This window comes from Sminthopsis crassicaudata, chromosome 1 (assembly GCF_048593235.1).
Source record: "Sminthopsis crassicaudata isolate SCR6 chromosome 1, ASM4859323v1, whole genome shotgun sequence".
Taxonomy (NCBI): Eukaryota; Metazoa; Chordata; class Mammalia; order Dasyuromorphia; family Dasyuridae; genus Sminthopsis; species Sminthopsis crassicaudata.
In genome coordinates this window covers 424,037,956-424,057,483 of record NC_133617.1, presented here as the reverse complement: position 1 = coordinate 424,057,483, position 19,528 = coordinate 424,037,956, and the positions used below count along the sequence as shown (strand labels likewise).

Sequence of the window (19,528 nt, the reverse complement as noted above, 5' to 3'; positions counted from 1 at the left end):
TAAGGTCAGAATACCCTTTCTATCAGGATGGGCTGCATCTATTCCTTATGGAAGAAACACGAGCTTATTCCACAACATTCTGAGACCTGACCTTACCACCAGAGGCCCCTCTGGAAGGAGCCATCATACAGAGAGGCAGACAGCCACAGGGCTAAAATCAGATCTGGCCCACTGGAGTTTCTTGGCCCTTTTGCCCCCTGAAGTTGAAATTGGCTGCCTGCCCTGAACTCCTGTGGTGATGAACATGACAGTAAGCCCTGCTTGCCCCATTCACTGAGTATAATCTCCAGAGCTAGGTGAAATAGAAAACTCGCAAGAGCCCTGAGAGCAAATGAGTTATTAACTGATCTCGAGCACATCCCTCAAAGATGACTCATTTTAACTAAATCCCTGGGAAGGTATAATACTCCATCAAAAAATGATTCAGAAAAAAAAAAAAGCAGGAAGGAGAGAAGAAAAGAAAGGAGGGAGGAAGGAAAGAAGGAGGGAGGAAAGGGACAAGAGGTAAGGAAGGAGGAGGGAAGGAAGGAAGAGAAGGAAAAAGGAGAGGGAAGAAGAGGAAAGGGAGGAAAGGGATGGAGGAAAGAAGGAAGGAAGGAAGGAAGGAAGGAAGGAAGGAAGGAAGGAAGGAAGGAAGGAAGGAAGGAAGGAACGAAGGAAGAAGGAAGAGAGGGAGGGAAGGAAGGAGGGAGAGGGAGGCAAGGAAGAAAAGGGAAGGAGAGGAAAGGGGAAAGGAGGGGAAGAGAAGAGAATGGATGAATTGATTTTAAACTGATTTCTCAATTTATCTGTGCTAAGGTTTCCTCATAGACAGCTAATGAGGTGCAGTGGTTAGAATTTCAGGCCTGAAGTCAAGAAGGCCTAAGTTCAAATCTAGCCTTAGATACTTACTAGCTGTGTGATCCTGGGTAGGTTATTTAAACCTATTTACCTCCGTTTGAAAATGAGCTGAAAAAGGAAATGGCCATGCCAATGTCTTTTTCAAGAAAACCCCAAAAGGAATCACCAAAAATCAGACACCATTGAAAAATGATTAACCAAAAGAGTTTCTTAAGATTAAGAGAAAAACTATCTTTTGTAGGTATTTACAAATAAGAGAGACAATTAAAGTGGCCAAGAAGAATGGAATGGAAAAATAACTGCCTGAATTCTTAAAATTAAGTCTGTGGGTTGTTTTCCCTTTGAAAGGCAATTTTTATAAATTATTTATTTAATATTTTCCCTCAGTTACATTCAAAATATTTTTATATATATTTTTAAGATTTTTGAGTTCTAGGTTCTCTCCATTATCCCCCCCACACAAATAAGAAACTACATGTGAAGTTTTGCAAAACATTTCCATGAAACCCAAGTTGTGAAAGAAAATAGATCTCTATCCTAATGAAAATAAAAACCCTCAAGGAAAAATAAGTTAAAAATAAAGAAAGACTAATAGAGAATGTTCAAGCTCTATTCAGACTGGATCAGTTCCTTCTCTAAGTATGATAGGATTTTTCATTATAAGTCCTTAAGAATAGGTGTGAATGATTGTACTACTATGAATAGCAAAGTCATTTACTGCTGGTCCTCCCAGAACATTGCTATTACTTTGTATATAGTATATTTTACTTTGTTCATGTAGAACTTCGTAAAATTTTTTCCTGAGAGCATTCTGTTCATCATTTCCCAGAAAACAATAATATTCCATCAGAGAAACTTGCTTTGAAGTTGTTTTTACAATTACTATTGCTAATTGTATTTTCCCGTTTATTCTCTCTCCTTTCATTCTGTCTCTCCTCAAAGGTGCTTTGCTACTGAACATTCCTTTCCCCAATATACCATCTCTTATCACCCTCCCTCATTCCCATATCCTATTCCCTTCCTATTTTCCTGCAGAGTAAGATGGATTTCTATACCCCTCTTGAGTATATATGTTATTTCCTATTTGAGCCAATTCTTATGAGAGTAAGATTCACTCACTCCCTCTCTCCTCCCCTTCCCTTCCACTATAAAAGCTTTTTCTTGACTTTTTATGGCATATAATTTGTACCATTATACTTCTCTCTTTCTCCTAGTACATTCCTCTCTCACCCCTTAATTTCATCATTTTTTTTAAAGATATTACCCTTTTGTATTCAACTCACACCCATGCTCTCTATCTATCTATACTATCTATATCTTCTAACTGCCCTAATAATGAGAATGTCCTAATGAGTTACACGTATTATCCTCTCATATAGGAAAGTAAACTTTATTAAGTCCTTTATGATATCACTTTCCTGATTACCTCCTTATGCTTCTCTGTAGTTCTGTATTTGAAAATCAAATTTTCCATTCAACTCTGGTATTTTCATCATGAATGCTTGAAAACCCTCTGTTTCATTGAATGACCACCTTTTCCTCTGAATGATTATACTCAGTTTTGCTGGGTCGGTGACTCTTGGTTGCAATCCTAGCTCCATTGCTCTCCAGAATATCATATTCCAAGCCCTCCAGTGCTTTAATGTAGAAGCTGCTAAATTGTGCGTTATACTGAGTGTGGCTTCACTATACTTGAATTGTTTATTTCTGGATGCTTGCAATATTTTCTCCTTGACCTGGGAGTTCCAGAATTTGGCTATAATACTCCTGGGAGCTTTTATTTTAGGATCTCTTTCAGGAGGTAATCAGTGAATTCTTTCAATATCTATTTTATTCTCTGCTTCTAGAATATCAGCACAGTTTTCCTTGATAATTTCTTAGAAAACGAGGTCCATGTTCTTTTTTTTGTCATGACTTTCAGGTAGACCAATAATTTTTAAATTATCTATCCTGGATCAATTTTCCGAGTCAGTTTTTCCAATGAGATATATCACTTTATTTTTCTTTTTTCTTTTTTTGATTTTGCTTTATTGTATCTTGATTTCTCATAAAGTTATTAGCTTCCATTTCTTCTTTTTAAGAAATTATTTTCCTCAGTGAGCTTTTGTACATTCTTTCCCAATTGGCCAATTTTGCTTTTTAAGGCCTTCTTCTCCTCATCAGTTTTTTTTGTATTTCCTTTTGCACCTCTCTCAATTCTTTCCTTAATTTTTCCTCTATTTCTTTTGCTTGATTTTTAAGTCCCTTTTGAGCTCTTCCATGACCTGAACCTAATTCTAATTTTACTTGGAGGCTTTGGATTTAGGAGCTTTGACTTTATTATCATGTTCTAAGTGTGTGCTTTGATCCTCCTTGTTACCATTACAATTCTTAATAGTCAGATTTGTGTGTTTGTTTGTTTTCTGCTCATTTTCCTGGCCTATTATCCTGCTTTTAATTTTAACTTTTTTAACTATTAAAGGAGGAGGGCTCTGTTTCCAGGATGGAGGATGTGCTGTTCCAAGCTTCAAAGGTTTTGTGTAGCTGTTTTCAGAAATTCTTCTAGGAATCTGACCATAAGCATTCTTTTCTGCCCTGGAGCTGTTAGGTAAGTCCTCACTCCATTATATTTGTAAGATCTGTGTGCTGGCAGGGTCTGGGGGTCTGCTGACTAGAGCTGCATGCACTAAGACTGCACACCTGACTCCCATCCCTTTGCCACAGACCCTTTCCGCTGACCTTCCAAGTCCTCCCAGGCATTCCTACCATTAAGAGGTGCAGAAGCCTGCTGATGTTTGGGTCTGTGCTAGAGCTAGGGCTGGGACTGTAGGCTCCAACTTTGGTTCCACAGACCTTTTCTACTGACCTTCCAAGTCCTCTTTGGTATCTCTAGGCTAAAAGGTTTGGCTGCACTGATTCAGAGGTCAGCACAGACTAGGTGGAGCTGGAGTTGTGATTGCTGGGCTCCCACCTTTTTTGCTGAGCTTCGAAAGTTGCCTTTGTCTGAAAATGTTCTACTCCGCCCTTTGGGATGTTCTAATGCTCTAACATTTGTTTAGAGTCATTATTTAAAAGAATTTTGGGGTAAAGATTGGGCAAGTTCCTACCTTTACTCTGCTATCTTGGCTCTGCTGGCAGCAGCTTTATTTCTGATGGAACAAGGGTACACAATAGGACTAAAAGGAGACTATTAAAAGACTGTAGAGAGAGTTTGGAAGATTGCTACTGAACTCTTCAAAGAAATGGACTTACAAACCAAATTTCTCTGCCCAAAATACAAGATCCATGTTGACTATCACCCTTAGGCTTCAAGAGAAAGAGAGCCATATTCCCAGAGAACAGTTGTTTCCCAAATAAATTAATTAAGGGAGATGCTGACCATTTTCAGTAAAATGTAAGTTTCCTAAAGGGAGTACATATTTTGTTTTTGTCTCCCATTGATGAGCCTTGTGAACTGACAAGTGGTACTCAGGAAGTTCTCATGGAATAAATTCAAGTAAGTAACAGTGAGAGAATCTAATTTTCAATTCAGGAAAAAGATGTAACCCTCAGCAATCCTGTAAAAACTATTGGTCAGTCCAGTTATGTTCTTCATGACTTCTTTTAGGTTTTCTTGGAAAAGATGCTTGAGTAGTTTTAACATTTCCTTTTCTAGATCATTTTACAAATGAGGAAACTGAGGCAAACAGGATGAATTGATTTACCCAGAATCACACAGTGTCTGAGGCCAGATTTGAATTTAGTCCTTTCGAGTCTAGACAAGTGCCATTTAACTACCTTAAGAAATTCCCTAGGACCATAAATATTGATTAAGCTGCCCACCTGAATTGGTAGAAGAAGTTTCTTGACATAAGCTTTCTAGATTGGTGAAATCATAGGCCTTGTCAAAAACAAAGCAACAAATATCTTTTGGTACAACTAAAATGTGAACACCCCACCAAACCAGAAAATAAGAGAAATCTGTTTCCTCACAGCTCCAAATGACAATTTATCCAATAACTACCCTTTATTCCTTTGACATATGAGAACTGAAATGTCAACAAATGAAGGCTAATAAGGCAAATGTGGAGGTGGATGCTGAGGAGAAAGGCTGCTCTGTGCTCCTCTGTTTACCCTGGCAGAGCCTCAATTGCAGAAATCACAGATGATCTGACAGAGATTATTCTTGATCAGGAGTTGAAACTGAGCCATGGCCTCTCCATAAACAAGCCATCCAGAAGTTGATGTGATGAGATCTGAACAAACTCCCTCTGAGTCATTGTTGGCTGGGAGACACTGAGGGATTAGGAAGGAAGGCTTATTTTAAAAAGCATTCGGGAGCTACAGCTCCTGAGAACTGTCACTAGATGGCATGTTGTCATCACACTTTACCATCTCCCCACAATGCCTGGTTTCATGCCCTCCCACAAATTCACTAATTTTTTTTTCCCTAAGGTTTTTTTTTTTGTTGTTTTTTTGGATACTAATTGCTCTTTTGTGTGTGTGTGTGTGTGTGTGTATGTGTGTGTGTGTGTGTGTGTTAAATGTGATTTCTTCACTAACTAATTCAGCGACTCTGACACAGGAATATAATCACCATTTCTAACAGTTAATAATATATGCACATAAATGGAACTTCTCCTAGAGAAGAAGAGGCAAGGAGAATGGGAGTGGAAAGGTCACTAGCAGTCACTCTTAACTCTATGCATAACTCTTACCCATGACATTCAATCTTCCATCTCCACAACTTTAAATAGGCTATCCCATATTCTTGGAATGAATGCCTTATTCCTTGGAATTCTAAGGTTCTCTTCAAGGTTAAACTCAAGTGCTACTTTTACATGAGCCTCTTCTCCATTCATTCATTTATTAACTGCTCTCTCCAAATATTTTCTGTTTTTAAATACTCTCCACATTGTTGTCACTGAATCATTTTAGTCATGTCCAATTCTTCATGACCCCATTTGGAATTTTTTAGCAAAGATATTGAAATGGCTTACCATGCCCTTCTCCAGATCATTTTACAGATAAGAAAATTGAGATAAACAGAGTTAAGGAACTTGACCAGTGTTACATAGCTGGTAATGTTGTGCCAAAGTTCTCTGTTATTGTCCTCAGTTTCCCTAAATTGCTCTGCTTCAGTTTCCCTAATTGGTTCTGCCTCAGTTTCCTTAATTGTTCTGCTTAATCTCCTTAGTTACAAACCCACTCCCCCTCCGGTTCTTTAAGACTGGTATATCTCAGAGGTTATAAATTGTCAATGTGTAAACTCAAAAAGGGGGAGTCTAGACTTTCTGTCTCTAGCCAGACACTTTCTTAAGTCCCTGCTTGTTAGAATTTATGGTCCTACCCCCAACCTGTCATAACCAGATTAATGGTTCTTGCCTGGAGATCCCACTCACCAGAATTTGGACTCCATGCTCCTGCCTTTGTTTAGCTACTGTGTATAAATATGTCATGGAGAACTCGCATTGGCTGCTGGATGTTGGATGCTGGATCCTTGGAGACGATAGTCTCATTCAGTTCTGGGACCAAACAATGGATCTATTTGGTCCCAGTAAATCTTTCCCTTTCAAATAAAATATTAAATACTCTCTAATCTCTCTCTTGCCTCAGTTTCTCTGGCATTACAGTAAGTGTCTGAGGCCATATTTGAATTCAAAATAGAGACATCTTCCTGACTTTAGGCCCAGCATTCCGCTGTGCCACCTAGCTATCCATTCTCCACACTATAGTTCATCCTCTATACTGCTGTCAAATTAATTTTCCTTAGGTATACATCTGACCATGAGACTCTCCTACTCAATTAATTTCAATGGCTTCCTATTGCCTCTTGTATAACTACTACATTTAGCTTTTAAACTCCCTTACAGCTTGACTCCAACCTATCTTTCCAGGTTTATTGCATATTATTTTTTTCCCTAAACTTTATGATCTGGTCAAACTGGCCTTTCTCTGTTCTTCACTCATGATGTTCTATATCCCATCTCATGCTCTTCCTTGGCTCCACTTTATAGAGTTCTTTCTTCTTTTAAGATACCATCTTCTGTATAAACTCTCATTTCAACAGCTATTATTTCCCTTCCTCCCAAATTCCTTTATTTAACTATTGTATGTAAATATTAATTTTGTGTTTATGTAATATATTTTTATATTTATTTATTGTTTACTTTTGGCAGCTGTCAGAGTGGGAAGTGTCAGATCTTAATCAGAAAGACTCCTGTTCCTGAGTTCAAATCCAATTTGACACTTGCTAGCTGTGTGATCCTGAGCAAGTCATTTGAGTGTTTGCCTCAGTTTCTTCATCTGTAAAATGAATTGGAGAAGGAAATGGCAAACAATTCCAGTATCTTTGCCAGGAGACTCCCAAATGGGGTCACTGAAAAAACTCCATTATAAAATTTTCTCCCTCATTAGAATTTAAGCTCATTGTAAGTAGAAATAATTTTATTCTTTGTATTTGTATCCCTGGCACCTAGTACTCATGGTAGGTCTTTCATAAAGATTTGTTGATCAACTGACTGATTAGGCATATATACATATATATATATATGCATATATATGTGTATAGGTATATATGTGTGTATGTGTATGTATATATATATGTATATATATATGTATGTATATTTCTTGCCAATGGAATATATGGTCCTTAGATAGGAACTTAGATAGGAACTATTTCATTTATGTCTTTTTATTCTCAATGCTAGGCACATAGTAGGAGCTAAAGGGCTCACTGAATAAATGGATTTATGGGAAGATATGATTTTCAAATACTCATCAGGGATACCTAACAAAGAGTCCAGGTCAATATGATAATTTAGGGGAAAGAAAATAGTTTCCATTATTTCATTGTACATTCATGAATCTGTAATTCAAATTTACAAACTGGGCTTCAGGATGAATTATAGTTTTTTTAGAAATGATTTTTTTTCACTATCTTTAGCCCTGGGGACCAACTGTAATAGAGATGGAGTTTGGTAAATGGTCAGCTTTTCAGCATCCCTAATTCAGTTCAATGGGGAAGAGACTCATTCTCTACAAAGGATCTGACCATTAATCTTAGTGGGAAGAGTAAGAGGAGAGACTATGAAGGAAAATAGACTTTGTAGCCTTCCTTGACTCTGAATGTCTCTCTGCATAGAAAAGTGCCCTCCTTCATTCCACAAATTATATTGAAGAACTGAAGTTGTTAAATTTTATTTCATTTTGCCTTTGTTGAGATTATTATTATCTTGAGATTGTCATTTAATACATGCCTCTTATCTCTCCAAGATCCCCTGTCCAACTAGATAAAGTAGTATCTAGTACATGGAAGCAGGAAGTCCTAAGTTCAAATCAGGACTTGGACTATGGGCAAGTCACTTTACCCTGTTTGCCTCAGTTTTTCCATCAGTAAAATGAGTCAGAAAAGGAAATGTCAGGATCTTTATCAAGAAAATCTCAAATAGGATTAGAAAGAGTAAGACATGATTGGAAAAAATGACTCAACAATAATATAATTGTTGGTATACAAAAGATGTTAAATGAATATTTGTGAAAGGCTCACATCACTGAAATGACAAATCCATAGCAGCAATAAACAACCTTAATGCTTCCTCATGAGGTTGTTTCCTCAAACTCAGCTTTTTAAGCTTTTTGTCCCTCCTCCTAAGTCAGAGAATCTAGCTAGCTCTGCACACAGCAAGTACTCTATAAATGTTGCTTCTTGTTATTCAGAGGAAAATGAGAATTAAAAAATGAGGGGATCATACATGCTGCAATTACAAAGTAAATGAACAGGGAACTGTATCTTCTATAATAAATATAACTGAAAAACTTTAAAAGAAATCAGTGAAGCACACCATCAAAGGCCCTGGGAGTTTTAAATCATCAGCCTGATAGACAGAAGTGCATCAGAAATCATTTAAAGTGCACAAGAAATCATTTATGGCTGAATAATTAGAGCATATTGAAATGGCTCAGTGTGAATGAATTGAAATGGAGCAACATAATGTTTACAATATCCCTGTGGAGTCAAGGGAAAGACCTGAAAGATGAAAGTTGCATTAGAAATTCTACACAATTGTCCATATCCCTCCTGCTTAGACCCTTAGGCCTCAAGCAGTCTCTTCAGGGGTTCGCAGGTTCATTTTTAACCTGGGTGAAAGTCATTTTCTCTTGTCAAATATTTTCTGCAGGCTCCTTCCAGGCTCTGATTCAAAGAATCAGATCAGCTCAGTGAGTCTGGCAATAACTTGGTTTGGAAAACATTCCAGAAAAGGTTCATCCATCATCCAAAGGGACATGACCCAGTCTTTGGCCAGTTTTGACTAGAGACAGGGGCAGGTATCCTGCTGATTGTCATTTTACAGCATCAATATGCTCCTGAAGAACTATTTAAAGGAAATATCTGTAAATCAACTCATTTTAAATGAAGGACTGACATAATATTTGGGCCTCACTATTAAATTAAGCCCCTAAGTGAATCCTTTTATATGGAAATAAATCTCTTTGTCAGGATAATCTCCCCTAATTTAGCTATTTTTATATATCGGACTATCATAAAGTTAGGATTGCTGTTACAATGATACTAGATATGGCTTATCTTGGGAATTTAGAATTGAATTGGGAAACATCTTTCATTGAAGCTAAAAATATTGACTTCACAAGTAGAATACTGGAGAAGTTATGATTAGGCAGTAGTTTTTTCTGAGAAAGAGCTAGATTTTTGGTGAACTGTAAGTGAAATAGGAGTCAAAGGCTTAATTTGATAGTACAAAAAGTTAGCTACATCTCAGGTTGCCTTAAAAGAGACAAGAATAAAAAAGTGTCCAAAAATAATAAGTAAAGGTCCTCCTACATTATAATATCCTGATCAAACTACCTCTAGAGTATCATTTTATATTCTTACCATATCATTTTAAGAAAGACAATGAAACTGGGAATGGAAAGCATACAAAGGAAAACAAACCACGGTAAGGACCTCAAGTTCATGTTACATCATGACTGGTTGAAGGACTCCAGACTTTTTAGGGAGAAGGGAAATTAGGGACATAATAACTATTTTTGAGTATTTGTGTGGCTTTCCTGTGAAAGATCAAATTTATTCCCTTAAGGTACAGAAGGTCTAATTAGAAGGTAGAAGGTGCAAAGAAGTGAATTTGTAAGCAGCAACTTCCTAACAAGTAAAAGTATCCAAAAGTTGAATGGGCTGCTCAAGGAAGTGATGAATTCATCCTCATTGGAAGTCTTCATGCAATGACTGTATGACTCTCTTTGGAGGGATTAGAGATTCTATTTCAACTATGAACTGGATCATCTATGAACCCTAAATTCCCTCCCAATTCTTTCCTAAGATCCTGAGCATGAGAAAATAAAGAATGCTTCTTCCCGTATGTTGAAGCAAGCAACAAAGTCATAGAATTAGAGGCACTCCCAAAACAATCATAATGATACTATCATCATCTGAACTTTAGCACTGCTAGGAAAACCCACAAATAGGTTCCTGTGCATTAAGACTTCATCTTAAAATAAAATAAAATTTGGAACTGATCTCCACTGAACTTTCCCTAACATTTTAGTACCTCTATAAATTCCCAGGCTCCTAAGAATCTAAATTTCTAGCTGGTCAATGCTCTTCTTCCCCTCCCTTTTTGTTTTTGTTTTTTTTTCTTTTTTGCTATTTTTAGATCAACTCAATCTCACTTCTACAAGATGCATTCTGAGTCATGACCCCTGGCAAGCATGAATTATTGCCTTCCATTTCCACAGTTCTCTCTAGTTTTCAAAGCATTTTTATAAATGATCTTTCATTCAATTCTCATGCCAATCTTGGGGATCAGGTCAGAAAGTTACTGGTGTCATCTTAAAGATAAAGAAACTGCAATTCAGGTAAATTAAGTGACTTAAATTCACATAGGTAGCATTTGGTAGTAATGGGACTAGAACTTAAGGCTTACAATTAGTATGTTTTCTGTCACAATATACAAAATGTACAGAACAAGGAGAGAATGAATGAACTATGGGTAACAAGAGAATCTAAAGCCTATCTATGTGTGGTTGTGCCTATCTATAAAGAGCCAAATGTACCCCAGGGTTGGAAAACAAAGCCTGTGGTAACAAATATCAATACAAATCACAAACACTTAAAGAATCTTGAAAGATAGATGTCATGGCCAGTTTTATTTTGTCCTGCCTAACTCAAGACAGAGTATCAACATTTATATTACCATCTACTGATACTGAACACTGAATAACCCTAAGTAATTCCCCACATGACAATGAGGCTACTGTCTTTACTTATTCTACCCCTACATGCTAAATTCAGTCTTGTCTCCTTGCCCTTATTGATGCCATTTTCTCTATATGGAATGTTAAACTCACAACAGCCCCATGTCCAATATACCTTCCAAATTGTATAAAGCTTTTAAGATCCATATTGGAATAGTTGGATGTGAGACTAGAACTAGAAATTGCATAAAATTTATAGTGAGAAGTGACCTCAGAGGCTATCTAATTTAATTTCCTCATATTAAAGTTGAGAAAACTGACTCCCGCAGAGGTCAAATGATTCATCCCATATTACCCAAGTAGTAAGTAACAGAGGTGGAAATTCAGTTGCTCTGACTACAAAATCATCACTCTTCACTATAGCATGGTGAGTAAATAAAACTAATAGATATAGGTATGCTATATGTCAACAGTACTATGAATGTTTCTTGAAGAGTAGAAAGGATTTCTGTTGGGTTTGGGTATAGGAGAGGAAATGGAAAGTGTTTATTTGTGCAACCAGCAAAGACTATTAATTCATACCTAACAGAGCACTTTCCTATGGGATTTCTCTCTCCACTGCCTTTGAAGCATATAGTATGCCATATTTGCTCAGAAGGGAGTGGTCTGGGAGAGACACTAAAAGCTAATGATGGGAAGAACCCTCTTGAGAGACAGTCAACTGCAAAACATTAACACTGTCACAAAATAATATGAATATTTCCTTGATGAACTAGAATTACTGCTTGGTGAGTATATTGGGTAATCATGAATAGATACTCATTGTCTACATGTGAACTCTCAATATGCTTTAGCACAATAGAAGGGTAAAGTCTTATGATTTCTTATAGATTGCAAATGTCCATCATAGAGAAGTGATTCAGGATTCCCTTAGATCCATTGGATTTATGCTAATTTCATTCAATCAAATATTTAAGTACCTGCTATATACCAGGTATTCACATGATTAAGGCATGGTTCCTGTCCTATAAACATTCACAGTCTAAATACTGATAATAAGATAGGCAGATAGACATTTAAATTACATCATATGCAAAACAAAATTCATTATCTTTCCCAAAAAGTTGATCCCACATCCAAGCACTCTTCTAAGTCATCTAGTTATACACGATAATGGTATATTTTGGCTTCTCCACTTGCTCTAACTCCCTTTATCCAATTAATTGCCAAATCTTCCCAGTTCTCCAAAACATCTTTGTATTCATTTCCTTATCTCTAATCACTTAACTACTACCCTAGCTCACCTTTCATCAGAACTATCGAAATATCATCCCATTTGATCTTCTTACCTCCAGTGCCTCTCCTTTTCAACTCATTCTCTATACAACTGCTGAAGAGCTTTTCCTAAAACACAGGTCTGAATATATTGCTACCTTATTTAAAAAAACAAAACAATACAAAAAACTCCAGTGATTTCTTATTGCTTTAAGATCAAATATCAATTCTTCTATCTGGCTTTTAAAACTCTTCACAAGCTGGCCCCAATCTATATTTTTTCAACCTTATCATATACTAATCACTTCCCCAGACTCTACAGTACTACCATTTGGTCTTCCTGCTGCACCTCTCAAACAAAAATTTCTTCTTATTTCTGTTCCTGTTTACTGGCCAACTTTCATGCTTGGAAGGCTCTCCATTCTCATTTCTGCCTTTTGGAAACTCCAGTTGACTTCAAAACTCAATTTATATACCATTTTTCTACCTATTGTTTTTCTTGATTGGTTAAATTGATAGTTATCCACTACCTATTGGCTAAATAATTAAATAATAAATACAGGGCAGTGAGATGGCACAGTGGATAGAACACCAGGCCTGGAGTCAAGAAGAATCAAGTTCAAATGTGGGCTCATTTGCTCTTATTAGCTGTCTGACTCTGGACAAATCACTTAACCTTGTTTGCCTCAGTTTCCTCATTTGTAAAATGTAAAATATGTAAAACTTTCTAAAATTACTTTTATTTTGCATATATTTTACATATACTTACATTTAAAATTTCATCTCCTAAATAGATCATAGATTTCTTGATGATAAAGGCTGTTTCATTCTTGTTTTTATATCCTCAATATAAAACACAATGTCTGGTATATAGTAGATGCTCAATAAATGCTTATAGATTAATTGGCGACTGGGTAAGCCAATAAATTCAACACAAATTAAAATATGATGACAACATTAGAAAAAGTCCTTTGAAATTTTCTAAGGGAGAAATACTTTCCATATAGAAGGTTAGGGAGGAAATGGCATATGAGAACAGTCTTGATGGATGGGTAGAATGGTAGAGGAAGGTAGCCCAGGAACATGAAATAAAATGAACAAAGGAATATAATAATAATAGTAATTTATGTATATGGAATTACCATATTTTCACAGTCCTTTACATTAGCTTGTTAATAATGACACTCCCTTCAATAAGGAAAGTACTACAGGTATTATTAGTTTCATTTTTACATATGGAAACTGAGGCTTAGCAAGCTTAATTAACTTGCCTGTGTTCACCACAGCTATGAAGTTTCAAGCACAGGATTCAGACTGAATTTGTTGGGGGTTTTTTTATTACAAATTCACTCAGATGTATTCTGAGAGGAGTGGCAAATTATTCCAATTTTCTGAGAACATAAAGTTTATGATGGGAACAGTCTGACCTAGGACTGGAAAATCAGGTTAAAGCCAGATTGTAGAAAACCAGAAAAGACAAGGCAAAGGCATTTGGCTTTGATTTGGTTGGCATGAAGGAACCTGGGAAAATCTTTGAGGAGCAGTGATTTTGTTATGTCTGTGTTTTGAAATTAATCTGATAGCAATGTGTAGGAGTATAGAAAAACAAACAAGAAATGAAGAGACATACTGGGAGGCCATTAGGGTAATCTAAGATAGAAATAAAGGTTATTGAAATTAGTAGAGTGGTAGAAGGAGTGATAATGAAGGGAAGGACAAATCTGGTTTACAGACCTGAGGTTTTATCAGTCCATAGAACTACAGGTAAGGCACTTCTACAAGGTAGTACCTTTCCTACAATTTGCCTAGGGCACTGAGAAGCTAAGCAATTTTCCCAGGGTCTCAAAGCCAGTGTCAATCAATTCACAATTTACAAGAATTTATTAAGTGCTTACTATATGCCAGCAATTATGTTAAATATTAGGAATCAAAAAAACCAACCAAACAAACAAAAAAAGAAAACCAACTCTATCCTCAAAATACTTATATGGGAAAGAAAGCATATACATAAATTGTTGCATATTAGAGACAGAGTAGTTGGACAAGAATTACAATGATAAACATAGAATGATATAAACATTTTCTAGGTAGACATCTGGACTCTTACCTGGAGTTCATTCTCTTGTTTCTGGAAAACAGGATTTGATATAAGAGAGGGGCAAAATAAGATAGTAGCTAAGATACAAGAGTTGAGTCAGGAAGATCTGCTTTGAAACCCTGCCTATTAAAGGCACTAACTGTATAACCATGGGAAAATAACAACCCACAAATAAATTTCCTTGTCAATAAATGTTGGGTTCAGAATAAGAAGGTGGCCATTTGAATTTTACCTCTGATACTTAATGACTATTTGACTATAGGCAAATCACTCATCATTTCTGAGCTTTTATTTTCTCATCACTAAAATAGAGTTTATGACACCAATAGCATCTATCTTACCAGGTCAATAAGAAGCCCAAAAGAGACAACATGTATGTGGTACTTTCCAAAGCTAAAAGGATATAGAAATGCCACTTTTTGACGTTTTTAAACACACAAAAGGCAAAGAGCCTACCAGTCATACTTCAAAGTACCTGACTTCCCACAAAAGAGGGGCTCATGGAGTCACTGCCCAGTACCATTTTCTGATAGTCCAATTGGTAATAACAGTTCAACAATTCACATTCTGCTCCATGTTTCCTATGAGCAATAGAGGACAGAAGTTGGCTCAATGTGCTTAGCTAGTAATGGAATAGGCTGATGGCATATTGGAAATCCACATTTAAAATAAATCTCTCCTTTCTGTAAAGTGAGATAGCATCTACCAATATGGGTAATGAACATCTAACTTGAGTACAAGCAGAGGCCTGGAGATGGGAGGCAAGGTAATTTCAGGTAGTTCAGCACATTTCCATTCATATCACAGAGTGCAATTTTTTTTCCCCAGTAATTTTATTTCTTAGCAAAATCATTATTGGGAATATTGAACCACCTCACAGAGCCCTATTTACTTCCCTTATCTTTTCTCCGTCTTTCTTGATTAAAAGCTATGTGTGATATTTGTAGTTATCAAATATCAATATTTGGCATGGATTTGTGAAATGTAGATGAAAAAAAAAGTATGACCATTTCTGTAAAGGGTAAAACCTTAAGCAAATAGACTGCATTTCTTACAGGGGCTCGAAGAGCAGCCACAAATTGCAGATAGTCTAGTCAGCAATGCAGCCCAGCAGTCTCTGCACGATGGATTATTAGGCCACAAAATTAGATCCTGGATTTCATCAGGACATCCTGCTAAGTTCAGGGAGGAAGGTGCCAGGAAAAATGTGGAATTACCTAGCCTACTACAGCACTTATACAGTTAGCTAATACTGTAATCAGTTTTCCTAAGGAATAGGAAAACTTTTTGAAATGCTCTGGAACAGACTAGGCAGGCTTAGCTTGGGCCCAATTTATGCAAACATATAAAGTAGAAATTGTTTTTTGTTGCCTTCCATCTTGCCCCAATATATAATCTCTTCCTTCCTTCCTTCAACCCAAGATAAACCTTTATTTGTTATTTATTTATTTTGATAAACATTGCTTTTATGAATAATATTGGGAGAGAAAAATCTGAACAAAAGGGAAAAGCCCTGGGGGAGGAAACAAAAGAGAAAAAAGGAAGTGAACAAAGTATGTGTTGATTACATTCAATCTCAATAGTTCTTTTTCTGGATGAAGATGACGTTTTCTGAGCAAAGTCTATTGGGATTGCTTTGGATCACTGAACCACTGAGAAGAATCAAGTTTTCATAGGTGATTATCACACATTCTGACTATTATTGTATACAGTGTATTCCTGGTTCTGTTTATTTCACTCAGTATCCATTCATGTACATCTTTCCAGGACTTTCTAAAATCATCATTTTTTATAGAACAATAATATTCCATTACTTTCATATACCACAGTTTATTCAGCCAACTGTCGGGCATTTACTCAGTTTCTAATTCTTTGTTAATGCAAAAAGAGCCACTCCAAGGTAGGCCTTTATATAAACCTCAGCTAACCAGAGACTCACAAAGTCTTAACTGGTCTTATTTTTTCCATATTTTGGACTTTTCCTTTCTCACTAAGAATTTCCTATCTGTATTTTTTAAAGCCTACCCATCTTTTATGAAATTCTCTAAGGTCCATCTTTTCTACTGATACAATAATGCATACAATGGATGAATGTGTTAGTCCTCCAATAGCCATTCATTCAATATTCATTGAGCATCCACTTTCCATTATATCAATTTGTGCTTTAAATATGTGTTTTGAATTTAAATTAAATGGAACTGAAGTGAATTGAATTAAAGGCACTGTGGGATACACAAGGAATAAGACACAGTCTCTATCCCCATGAAGATTTCAGCCTGGAAAGCAAGTTAAGACGAATACACTAATAACTACAATGCCAGATCAAATATAAAAATATAATAAATATCATAGATCTTCAGAGGTGGAAAGAATAAGCAACTGCAAGCAATGTGACATGTTAGAAAAAATGTTGCTATATAATCAGGAAAGACAATTCACAATGCACATCTACAACATACAGACAGCCTGTGTAAGCTTCCAAAAATCAAGGACTGACTTTAGTCTCTTTTTGCATCTCCAATGTTTAGCACAATGTCTGTGCTTAATTGTTATTTGAAAGATCAATTTATTCATCTATAATTGTTCACCCTTAGTTCACTTTTTTATTCATCATACAAATCTGCTACCAAATCTTGACATTTCTGCCTTCAAGGCATCATTTGTATATGCCCCCTTCCACTGACATAACCACCACCACTTTAGTTCAGAACCTCTTCAACATTTTTGCCTGGATTACTATAATAGCATTCTAACTGGTTTCTCTGCCTCAAATCTTTCTCTACTCCAATTCATCTTCCATTCAGTTATTAAGTGATTTTCCTAAAGAGAAGGTTTAAATATGTCACCTAACTTCCCTGACTTCCTGTCAAGTACAGAATCAAATATGCAGCATCCTGTGAGACTTTTTAAAAGTCTTCAAAACCGTAGCCCCTCATTATCTCTCCGGTCTTCTTTTACTTTACTCCCATTCATACACTTTATGGCCCAACTAGGCTGGTTTACTTCACTGAAATGGAGTCATATACACCAGTGAAATCATAGGTGTGGTTGAAAAAAAAAAAAACATATTTCCTCTTTAAAGTGCAACATTACTAGCTCATAATGAACTTGCAATCCAATAGTATCCTTAGATCCTTTTTAAGTAAAAAGACATACAACATACTACATGAGTCCAACCTGGACCTTGAGAGAAACAGAGAATGTACTTTCATTTTGATAGAACCATCTAGAAATAATAAATTAATCTAAAAAGATAATAACTTAAAGAACCACGATCATTTCCTCCCCTCCCTCAACTCTACACTGACTGACCAGAAAAAGAAATGTTGCTGGCCAAAAGCTATTTCTGGTACCCCCCTCAAGTCACACCAGATAAAAATTCAAGTGTCCCAACTATCAGTTAAGCAAACACCTTGGACTCTGAAGAAAGAATCCAAACCACAAACTCAAGGGGCTGGAAGGCAAGAAAAATCAGTATCCCAGGTCCCCTGTACCTTGTTGATGCACAGCATCTAGAGCACTAGGTGGGCAATAAATGAATATTTGTTGAATCAAGAACAGTTCTCCTGACATTTTACCACTGAAATGGCCAAATGTGAAAATAAAAACTGGAAAGAAATTGAAAACAAAGACACAGCATCAGCATGAGATTCCAGGGAAGCTGCCAATTGGCTCCTAGAAATAACTTCTGGCACCCTTCAATTGCTCAGACACAGCTGTTTCCCTCAGAAAATGCCAGCAACTGTTAGGAGCTGTCCGTTGCTGAAGCTTATTTGGGAGAACTAGGAGAGTAAAGCCTAAAAGGACAAGAGGATGCTCACATTATTGTCAAATTGTATGTGAATGTTTTCTCAAACTATGTTATATTCTTGTGGGGTTTTTAAGCTCCAAACTAGATTAAGACTATTGTCCTCCTCATCCCTGGAATCTCCCTGCCAAACAAGCCTCCTTGATATTCCTAGCACTTTCCGTACCTTTTCAATGTTTGTCCCCCAGGCCTACAAAACTCTACTCTTTTCTCCACATTCTGGCTTCCCTGCCTTTCTTCAAGATGTAGTTAAAAGCTAGCTGTTAACAAGTGACCTTTCCTGCTCCTTTTCCTCCTAGCGTTAGTGCAGTTCCTATGAGATTACCACCTAAATAAATCTTATATTACAAAGAAGTTATCATTGCCATTAGGAAGTAAACTTCTTGAAAGCAAAACCCCACGTTTTGCTTATTTTGGTATTCCCAGAGCTTAGCACTGTATTGGCATACAGTAAGTATTTAGTAAATGCTTGTTAGCTGACTGACTGACATAGCTATTCTTCTGGTCATAGTATCTTGAATATAGCAAATGCTTAATGAGTACTTGTTCAATTATGTCCAGCTCTATAATACCATTTGCAGTTTTCTTGGCAAAAATATTGGGGTGGCTTGCCATTTCCTTCTCCAGCTTATTTTACTGATGAGGAAATTGAGGCAAACAAGTTAAGTGATTTGCCCAAGGTCACAAAGCTAGGAAGTGTTTAAGGCTAAATCTGAACTCAGAAAGAGGAATCTTCCTGACTTCAAAGCTGGCACTCTATCCACTGTGCCATTTAGCTGCTCCTAATGTGTGCTTATTGGATCAGATTAGATTCTGCTCCCTGGATTTGCCTCTGGATGCCTGGATCTGCATGTGCTTAGCTTCATATTTGCTATTATTATATGATATTCAAATATCATAGAGTTAGAACTGGAAGGGACATTAATTGGTCATCAGTTTTCTAACCCCCTGATTTTACAGATAAAAAAATTGAGTTCCAGAAAGATTAAGTGAGTTACTAAAGCTATTTAGGCACTAAATGGCAGAGCAGCTATGTGAAACTGTATTCTCTGATTTCAAATTCAACTCTCTTTCTCTTTGCTAGTAACATATCCTCCTGCTTCATTAGTTCATCTCTTGCTTCTGGACCCTTAGAAACTGATCTTTTACCACACTGGAATCTCCTGGTCCAATCAGACTAATACAATGGGCACAAAATCTCAGCCCAGTTCCAGGAAAGGCTTTCATCACAGGAAGAATAAGTTCAATCATTCAAACCTTCCCAATTTTAGGATCTATCTTAATAATCCAATCTATAATTTGCCAAAGTTTCTCTTGTGACCAGGATTGTTTTCTTT

General features: G+C 36.5%; 1 protein-coding gene across 20 annotated transcripts in view; it reads right to left on the bottom strand.

Moving 5' to 3' along the window:
• The window catches only part of RBFOX1 (RNA binding fox-1 homolog 1), a 2,692,248-nt gene that overhangs the window by 2,269,578 nt on the left and 403,142 nt on the right, over positions 1–19,528 (bottom strand). The window lies entirely within an intron of this gene.